Source organism: Oncorhynchus mykiss, chromosome 26 (genome assembly GCF_013265735.2).
Source record: "Oncorhynchus mykiss isolate Arlee chromosome 26, USDA_OmykA_1.1, whole genome shotgun sequence".
NCBI lineage: Eukaryota > Metazoa > Chordata > Actinopteri > Salmoniformes > Salmonidae > Oncorhynchus > Oncorhynchus mykiss.
The window spans coordinates 44,566,101-44,576,291 of record NC_048590.1 but is presented as its reverse complement, the minus strand read 5'-3'; positions in this window follow the sequence as shown (position 1 = coordinate 44,576,291).

The window sequence follows — 10,191 nt, the reverse complement described above, 5'->3', positions numbered from 1 at the left end:
ACAAGCCATACAGCCATTCCATCACCATTAGGGCTCTATGGACTCTGGTCAAAGGTAGTGCTCTATATAGGGAATTAGGAGACCATTTGGTACTCAGCCATTAGCTCTCCTCCATACTGCCATGGCCCTCCGTACTGCCAATTGCTCTCCTCCATACTGTCATTGCCCTCCGTACCGCCATAGTTCTCCTCCATACTGTCATTGCCCTCCGTACTGCCATAGTTCTCCTCCATACTGTCATTGCCCTCCATACTGCCATTAGCTCTCCTCCATACTGCCATAGTTCTCGTCCATACTGTCATTGCCGTCCATACTGCCATAGTTCTCCATACTGTCATTGCCCTCCATACTGCCATAGCTCTCCTCCATTCTGTCATTGCTCTCCATACTGACATTAGCTCTCCTCCATAATGTCATTGCTCTCCATACTGCCATAGCTCTCCTCCATACTGTCATTGCCCTCCATACTGCCATAGCTCTCCTCCATACTGTCATTGCCCTCCGTACTGCCATTAGCTCTCCTCCATACTGTCATTGCTCTCCATACTGCCATTAGCTCTCCTCCATACTGCCATAGCTCTCCTCCATACTGTCATTGCCCTCCGTACTGCCATAGCTCTCCTCCATACTGCCATTAGCTCTCCTCCATACTGTCATTGCCCTCCATACTGCCATAGCTCTCCTCCATACTGTCATTAGCTCTCCTCCATACTGTCATTGCCCTCCATACTGCCATAGCTCTCCTCCATACTGTCATTGCCCTCCGTACTGCCATAGCTCTCCTCCATACTGCCATTAGCTCTCCTCCATACTGCCATTGCTCTCCATACTGCCATAGCGCTCCTCCATACTGTCATTGCCCTCCGTACTGCCATAGCTCTCCTCCATACTGCCATTAGCTCTCCTCCATGCTGTCATTGCCCTCCGTACTGCCATAGCTCTCCTCCATACTGTCATTAGCTCTCCTCCATACTGCCATAGCTCTCCTCCATACTGTCATTGCCCTCCGTACTGCCATTAGCTCTCCTCCATACTGTCATTGCCCTCCGTACTGCCATAGCTCTCCTCCATACTGCCATTAGCTCTCCTCCCTACTGTCATTGCCCTCCGTACTGCCATAGCTCTCCTCCGTACTGCCATAGCTCTCCTCCATACTGCCATTAGCTCTCCTCCATACTGTCATTGCTCTCCATACTGCCATAGCTCTCCTCCATACTGTCATTGCCCTCCATACTGCCATAGCTCTCCTCCATACTGTCATTGCCCTCTGTACTGCCATTAGCTCTCCTCCATACTGTCATTGCTCTCCATACTGCCATTAGCTCTCCTCCATACTGTCATTGCCCTCCATACTGCCATAGCTCTCCTCCATACTGTCATTGCCCTCCGTACTGCCATAGCTCTCCTCCATACTGCCATTAGCTCTCCTCCATACTGTCATTGCCCTCCATACTGCCATAGCTCTCCTCCATACTGTCATTAGCTCTCCTCCATACTGTCATTGCCCTCCATACTGCCATAGCTCTCCTCCATACTGTCATTGCCCTCCGTACTGCCATAGCTCTCCTCCATACTGCCATTAGCTCTCCTCCATACTGTAATTGCTCTCCATACTGCCATAGCGCTCCTCCATACTGTCATTGCCCTCCGTACTCCCATAGCTCTCCTCCATACTGCCATTAGCTCTCCTCCATGCTGTCATTGCCCTCCGTACTGCCATAGCTCTCCTCCATACTGTCATTAGCTCTCCTCCATACTGCCATAGCTCTCCTCCATACTGTCATTGCCCTCCGTACTGCCATTAGCTCTCCTCCATACTGCCATTAGCTCTCCTCCCTACTGTCATTGCCCTCCGTACTGCCATAGCTCTCCTCCGTACTGCCATAGCTCTCCTCCATACTGCCATTAGCTCTCCTCCATACTGTCATTGCCCTCCGTACTGCCATTAGCTCTCCTCCATACTGTCATTGCCCTCCGTACTGCCATAGCTCTCCTCCATACTGTCATTAGCTCTCCTCCGTACTGCCATTAGCTCTCCTCCATACTGTCATTGCCCTCCGTACTGCCATTAGCTCTCCTCCATACTGTCATTAGCTCTCCTCCGTACTGCCATTAGCTCTCCTCCATACTGTCATTGCCCTCCGTACTGCCATAGCTCTCCTCCATACTGTCATTAGCTCTCCTCCGTACTGCCATTAGCTCTCCTCCATACTGTCATTGCCCTCCGTACTGCCATTAGCTCTCCTCCATACTGTCATTAGCTCTCCTCCATGCTGTCATTAGCTCTCCTCCGTACTGCCATAGCTCTCCTCCATACTGTTATTAGCTCTCCTCTGTACTGCCATTAGCTCTCCTCCATACTGTTATTAGCTCTCCTCTGTACTGCCATTAGCTCTCCTCCATACTGTCATTGCCCTCCGTACTGCCATAGTTCTCCTTCGTACTGCCCTTATTATATTTGTATTTTATATTTCACTAGGCAAGTCAGTTAAGAACCAATTCTTATTTACAGTTGAAGTCTGAAATGTACATACACCTTAGCCAAATACATTTAAACTCAGTTTTTCACAATTCCTGACATTTAATCCTAATAAAATTCCCTGTTTTAGGTCAGTTAGGATTACCAATTTATTTTAAGAATGTGAAATGTCAGAATAATAGTAGAGAGAATGATTTATTTCAGATTTTTAATTATTTCATCACATTCCCAGTGGGTCAGAAGTTTACATACACTCAACAGTATTTGGTAGCATTGCCTTTAAATTGTTTAACTTGGGTCAAATGTTTTGGGTAGCCTTCCACCAGCTTCCCACAATAAGTTGGGTGAATTTTGGCCCATTCCTCCTGACAGAGCTGGTGTAACTGAGTCAGGTTTGTAGGCCTCCTTGCTCGCACAAGCTTTTTCAGTTCTGACAACAAATTTTCTATGGGATTGAGGTCAGGGCTTTGTGAGGGCCACTCCAATACCTTGACTTTATTGTCCTTAAGCATTTTGTCAAAACTTTGGATGTATGCTTGGGTCATTGTCCATTTGAAGGCCCATTTGCGACCAAGCTTTAACTTCCTGACTGATGTCTTGAGAAGTTGCTTCAATATATCCACATAATTCCCCCCCCCCCCCCCCCCCCCCCATGATGCCATCTATTTTGTGAAGTGCACCAGTCCCTCCTGCAGCAAAGCACCCCCACAACATGATGCTGCCACCCCTATGCTTCACAGCTGGGATGGTGTTCTTCGGCTTGCAAGCCTCCCCCTTTTTCCTCCAAACACAACGATGGTCATTATGGCCAAACAGTTTCTGTTTGGCCACATTTCTCAAAAAAGTACAATCTTTGTCACCATGTACAGTTGCAAACCATAGCCTGGCTTCTTTATGGCGGTTTTGGAGCAGTGGCTTCTTCCTTGCTCAGCGGCCTTTCAGGTTATGTCAATATAGGACTCGTTTTACTGTGGATATAGATACTTTTGTACCTGTTTCCTCCAGCATCTTCAGAAGGTCCTTTGCTGTTGTTCTGGGACTGATTTGCACTTTTCGCACCAAAGTACATTCATCTCTAGGAGACAGAACGCGTCTCCTACCTGTGCCATATGACGGCTGCCTGGTCCCATGGTGTTTATACTTGCGTACTATTGTTTGTACAGATGAAAGTGGTACCTTCAGGCATTTGGAAATTGCTCCCAAGGATGAACCAGATTTGTGGAGGTCTACAATTTTTTTTCTGAGGTCTTGGCTGATTTCTGTTGATTTTCCCATGATATCAAGCAAAGTGGCACTGAGTTTGAAGGTAGACCTTGAAATACATCCACAGGTGCACCTCCAATTGACTGAAATTATGTCAATTAGCCTATCAGAAGCTTCTAAAGCCATGACATCGTTTTCTGGAATTTTCCAAGCTGTTTAAAGGCACAGTCAACTTAGTGATTGTAAACTTTTGACCCACTGAAATTTTGATACAGTGAATTATAAGTGAAATAATCGGTCTGTAAACAATTGTTGGAAAAATTACTTGTGTCATGCACAAAGTAGATGTCCAAACCAACTTGCTAAAACTATAATTTGTTAACAAGAAATTGGTGGAGTGGTTGAAAAACAAGTTTTAATGACTCCTACTTCAACTGTACAATGATAGCCTTCCCCAGCCAAACCCGGACGACACTGGGTCAATTGTGCACCGCCCTATGGGACTCCCAATCATGGCCAGATGTGATACAGCCTTGATTCAAACCAGGGACTGTAGTGACGCCTCTTGCACTGAGATGATGCAGTGCCTTAGACCGCTGCACCACTCGGGAGCCCATTGGCTCTCCTTCGTACTGCCATTGCCTTCAGCACTGCCATTAGCTCTCCTTCGTACTGCCATTAGCTCTCCTTCGTACTGCCATTGCCCTCAGTACTGTCATTAGCTCTCCTTCATACTGCCATTGCTCTCCGTACTGCCATTAGCTCTCCTTCATACTGCCATTAGCTCTCCTTCGTACTGCCATTAGCTCTCCTTCGTACTGCCATTGCCCTCAGTACTGCCATTGCTCTCCTCCGTACTGCCATTGCTCTCCTTCGTACTGCCATTGCTCTCCTTCGTACTGCCATTGCTCTCCTTCGTACTGCCATTGCTCTCCTTCGTACTGCCATTGCTCTCCTTCGTACTGCCATTGCTCTCCGTACTGCCATTAACTATCTTCCTTACTGTCATTGCCTTCCTTACTGCCATTACCCTCCGTACTGCCATTGCTCTCTGTTGCCACTGCTTCCCTGTCTCCTTCACATCGATTCCACATTGGTCCAACACACTGTACCCTACCCTTCATCACCCCTGTCAATACGGCTGTGTTTCAGTTCTCTGAAGAAGCTATATGAATGACTCATGATATGATTATGTAACCTGAACAAGCTATATGAGTCATGATAATAAGAAGAATTAAACAGATTTCTATTTCAAGGTCAACTTGACCAGAGAAAGTGATCAGGCAGGACACGAAGAAATATATGAGACAAGATGTGAGACAAGCCCCTGATTATTGAGCTGGTGGCAGGTTATACTGAAGCTGACTGTGGTTCTGTGCCCCCATTTAAACAGAAACCCCCACCAACCTTCAGCTTTATCTGTGCTGAGTGCGGTCAGGCATATACTGTAAGAAAACTACATTGTGACATTTATATTCAACCATATCTCTCCCCATCACTGCCATTCTCCTGTTCTGTCACTCTAGACATACAGTAGAGAACGTGTTCGCGAAATCTACCTTGTTAGAAATATTAAATAATTATATTTCTTTGTTTGAACTATTTTTGCTTTATCTAGTGAGGGAGTCATTGAAAACACTTGTTTCCGATAATGTCCTGGGTTTCCCTAAACCTGTGTATCTAACATGGATGTGTAGTGGATGACCCAGGACAAAACCTGGGCCATCCCTAAACCTGTGTATCTAACATGGATGTTTACTGGATGACCCAGGACAAAACCTGGGTCATCCCTAAACCTGTGTATCTAACATGGATGTTTACTGGATGACCCAGGACAAAACCTGGGCCATCCCTAAACCTGTGTATCTAACATGGATGTTTACTGGATGACCCAGGACAAAACCTGGGTCATCCCTAAACCTGTGTATCTAACATGGATGTTTACTGGATGACCCAGGACAAAACCTGGGTCATCCCTAAACTTGTGTATCGAACATGGATGTGTACTGGATGACCCAGGACAAAACCTGGGCCATCCCTAAACCTGTGTATCTAACATGGATGTTTACTGGATGACCCAGGACAAAACCTGGGTCATCCCTAAACCTGTGTATCTAACATGGATGTTTACTGGATGACCCAGGACAAAACCTGGGTCATCTCTAAACCTGTGTATCTAACATGGATGTGTAGTGGATGACCCAGGACAAAACCTGGGTCATCCCTAAACCTGTGTATCTAACATGGATGTTTACTGGATGACCCAGGACAAAGCCAGGGAACTCGTACAACAGCTAAGTGCTTTGTTTCACAAATGCCTTTCCTTCATGTACAAAGTATAGATTTTTTAATTGTTTCTCTTTGTGCAGCTGGGATGTTCGTGGAGAGAAGTGGAGAGAAGTAACGCTCCACGTAAGCTCTGAGGCTTTCCTAAATCTCTGCACATGCCAGTCAAGAGGTGAACAGTTCAACAAATGAGGGACAATGCACTATGGCACAGTATTTCTTGTGTTCGTGGAATTGCACCAAACGTTCCTTGAGTCATGTGAGGATTGGAATCTGTTTTCAGCCAAAGTGTAACTCCGTCTCTCTCTCCCCATGTCTGTGTTTCTGGTATTGGACATGTGACTGATAGCGCTGTCAGCCGGCCCTGCAATTGGCTCTCCTCCCGTCACCGACTTTATAGACTGCCCTGTCTGGGAGAATGTATTCAGCCATGCATTAAATAGAGCAAGCCGCAAACAGCTGCTGACAACAGCAGAACAAAACAAATAGAACTGGGAATGTTGTTGCTTTCATATTTTCTGGTCACAATATGTTCGGAGTAGGATGGAATTAGATTTTCAATTCTTGAATTGGAGCGTTTGGGAGTGAATCACAATGTTAGATTTTTGTCTGGCTTTATGAGAAAAAAGAGCTCTTGTTAATTTTGAGCTCAAATCAATACAAATGTTAGCCCCTTGGCTAGCATGAGAAGAGTCTTGTTTAAGGTCCGACTGCTGTACCCGTAGAACCCTTCTCCAAGCAGTGAACGCCGTCTTCTACGTGAACGCCTGTTTCTAGCTACTTTGGCTTATCAGGCACAAATCTGTCCAAAGGCAGTGGACTCTCTCAACATAATAACTTTAACTTCAACGGCCTCCCAAGTGGCACAGCATTCTAAGGCACTGCATTGCAGTGATAGCTGTGTCACTACAGATCCTGGCTCGATCCCAGGCTGTGTTGCAGCTGGTCGCGACTGGGATACCCATGAGGTGGCGTACAATTAGCCCATCGTCATCCGGGTGAGGGGAGGGTTTGGCCAGCCGGATTGTCCTTGTCCCATGGTGTATGCTGTCTGTATGCAGGGTAGAGCTGGTGTATGTTGGGTAGAGCTGGTGTATGCTGCCTGTATGCAGGGCAGAGCTGGTGTATGTTGGGTAGAGCTGGTGCATGCTGCCTGTATGCAGGGTAGAGCTGGTGTATGCTGCCTGTATGCAGGGTAGAGCTGGTTAAAGCAGGGTAGAGCTAGTGTAAGCAGGGTAGAGCTGGTGTAAGCTGGGTAAAACTGGTGTATGCTGCCTCTGTCTGGTTAACTTTCTGATAGATGCTCCACTTTCGGGAACCCTCCAAACGCCGCGTTACATTAGGATAGTCTCAGTGGGACACAGTAATGCCACGTTACATTAGGATAGTCTCAGTAGGACACAGTAACGCCACGTTACATTAGGATAGTCTCAGTAGGACACAGTAATGCCACGTTACATTAGGATAGTCTCAGTAGGACACAGTAATGCCACGTTACATTAGGATAGTCTCAGTAGGACACAGTAATGCCACGTTACATTAGGATAGTCTCAGTAGGACACAGTAATGCCACGTTACATTAGGATCGTCTCAGTAGGACACAGTAACTCTGCGTTACATTAGGATAGTCTCAGTAGGACACAGTAACGCCACGTTACATTAGGATAGTCTCAGTAGGACACAGTAATGCCACGTTACATTAGGATAGTCTCAGTAGGACACAGTAATGCCACGTTACATTAGGATCGTCTCAGTAGGACACAGTAATGCCACGTTACATTAGGATAGTCTCAGTAGGACACAGTAATGCCACGTTACATTAGGATAGTCTCAGTAGGACACAGTAACTCTGCGTTACATTAGGATCGTCTCAGTAGGACACAGTAACTCTGCGTTACATTAGGATAGTCTCAGTGGGACACAGTAACGCCACGTTACATTAGGATAGTCTCAGTAGGACACAGTAATGCCACGTTACATTAGGATAGTCTCAGTAGGACACAGTAATGCCACGTTACATTAGGATAGTCTCAGTAGGACACAGTAATGCCATGTTACATTAGGATCGTCTCAGTGGGACACAGTAACACCACGTTACATTAGGATAGTCTCAGTAGGACACAGTAACGCCACGTTACATTAGGATAGTCTCAGTAGGACACAATAATGCCACGTTACATTAGGATAGTCTCAGTAGGACACAGTAATGCCACGTTACATTAGGATAGTCTCAGTAGGACACAGTAACGCCGCGTTACATTAGGATAGTCTCAGTAGGACACAGTAACTCTGCATAACATTAGGATAGTCTCAGTAGGACACAGTAACTCTGCGTTACATTAGGATAGTCTCAGTAGGACACAGTAACGCCACGTTACATTAGGATCGTCTCAGTAGGACACAGTAATGCCACGTTACATTAGGATAGTCTCAGTAGGACACAGTAATGCCACGTTACATTAGGATAGTCTCAGTAGGACACAGTAACTCTGCGTTACATTAGGATAGTCTCAGTAGGACACAGTAACGCCACGTTACATTAGGATAGTCTCAGTAGGACACAGTAAAGCCATGTTACATTAGGATAGTCTCAGTGGGACACAGTAACGCCATGTTACATTAGGATAGTCTCAGTAGGACACAGTAAAGCCATGTTACATTAGGATAGTCTCAGTGGGACACAGTAACGCCATGTTACATTAGGATAGTCTCAGTAGGACACAGTAAAGCCATGTTACATTAGGATAGTCTCAGTGGGACACAGTAACGCCACGTTACATTAGGATAGTCTCAGTAGGACACAGTAACGCCACGTTACATTAGGATAGTCTCAGTGGGACACAGTAATGCCACGTTACATTAGGATAGTCTCAGTAGGACACAGTAATGCCACGTTACATTAGGATCGTCTCAGTAGGACACAGTAACTCTGCGTTACATTAGGATAGTCTCAGTGGGACACAGTAATGCCACGTTACATTAGGATCGTCTCAGTGGGACACAGTAAAGCCGTGTTACATTAGGATCGTCTCAGTAGGACACAGTAACTCTGCGTTGCATTAGGATAGTCTCAGTAGGACACAGTAATGCCACGTTACATTAGGATAGTCTCAGTAGGACACAGTAATGCCACGTTACATTAGGATAGTCTCAGTAGGACACAGTAATGCCACGTTACATTAGGATAGTCTCAGTAGGACACAGTAACTCTGCGTTACATTAGGATAGTCTCAGTAGGACACAGTAACTCTGCGTTACATTAGGATAGTCTCAGTAGGACACAGTAATGCCACGTTACATTAGGATAGTCTCAGTAGGACACAGTAACTCTGCGTTACATTAGGATAGTCTCAGTAGGACACAGTAACTCTGCATAACATTAGGATAGTCTCAGTAGGACACAGTAACTCTGCGTTACATTAGGATAGTCTCAGTAGGACACAGTAATGCCACGTTACATTAGGATAGTCTCAGTAGGACACAGTAATGCCACGTTACATTAGGATCGTCTCAGTAGGACACAGTAACTCTGCATAACATTAGGATAGTCTCAGTAGGACACAGTAACTCTGCGTTACATTAGGATAGTCTCAGTAGGACACAGTAATGCCACGTTACATTAGGATAGTCTCAGTAGGACACAGTAATGCCACGTTACATTAGGATAGTCTCAGTAGGACACAGTAACTCTGCGTTACATTAGGATAGTCTCAGTAGGACACAGTAATGCCACGTTACATTAGGATAGTCTCAGTAGGACACAGTAATGCCACGTTACATTAGGATCGTCTCAGTAGGACACAGTAACTCTGCGTTACATTAGGATAGTCTCAGTAGGACACAGTAATTCCACGTTACATTAGGATAGTCTCAGTAGGACACAGTAACTATGCGTTACATTAGGATCGTCTCAGTAGGACACAGTAACTCTGCGTTTCATTAGGATAGTCTCAGTAGGACACAGTAATGCCACGTTACATTAGGATAGTCTCAGTAGGACACAGTAACTTTGCGTTTCATTAGGATAGTCTCAGTAGGACACAGTAACTCTGCGTTTCATTAGGATAGTCTCAGTGGGACACAGTAATGCCACGTTACATTAGGATAGTCTCAGTAGGACACAGTAACTCTGCGTTACATTAGGATCGTCTCAGTAGGACACAGTAATGCCACGTTACATTAGGATAGTCTCAGTGGGACACAGTAATGCCACGTTACATTAG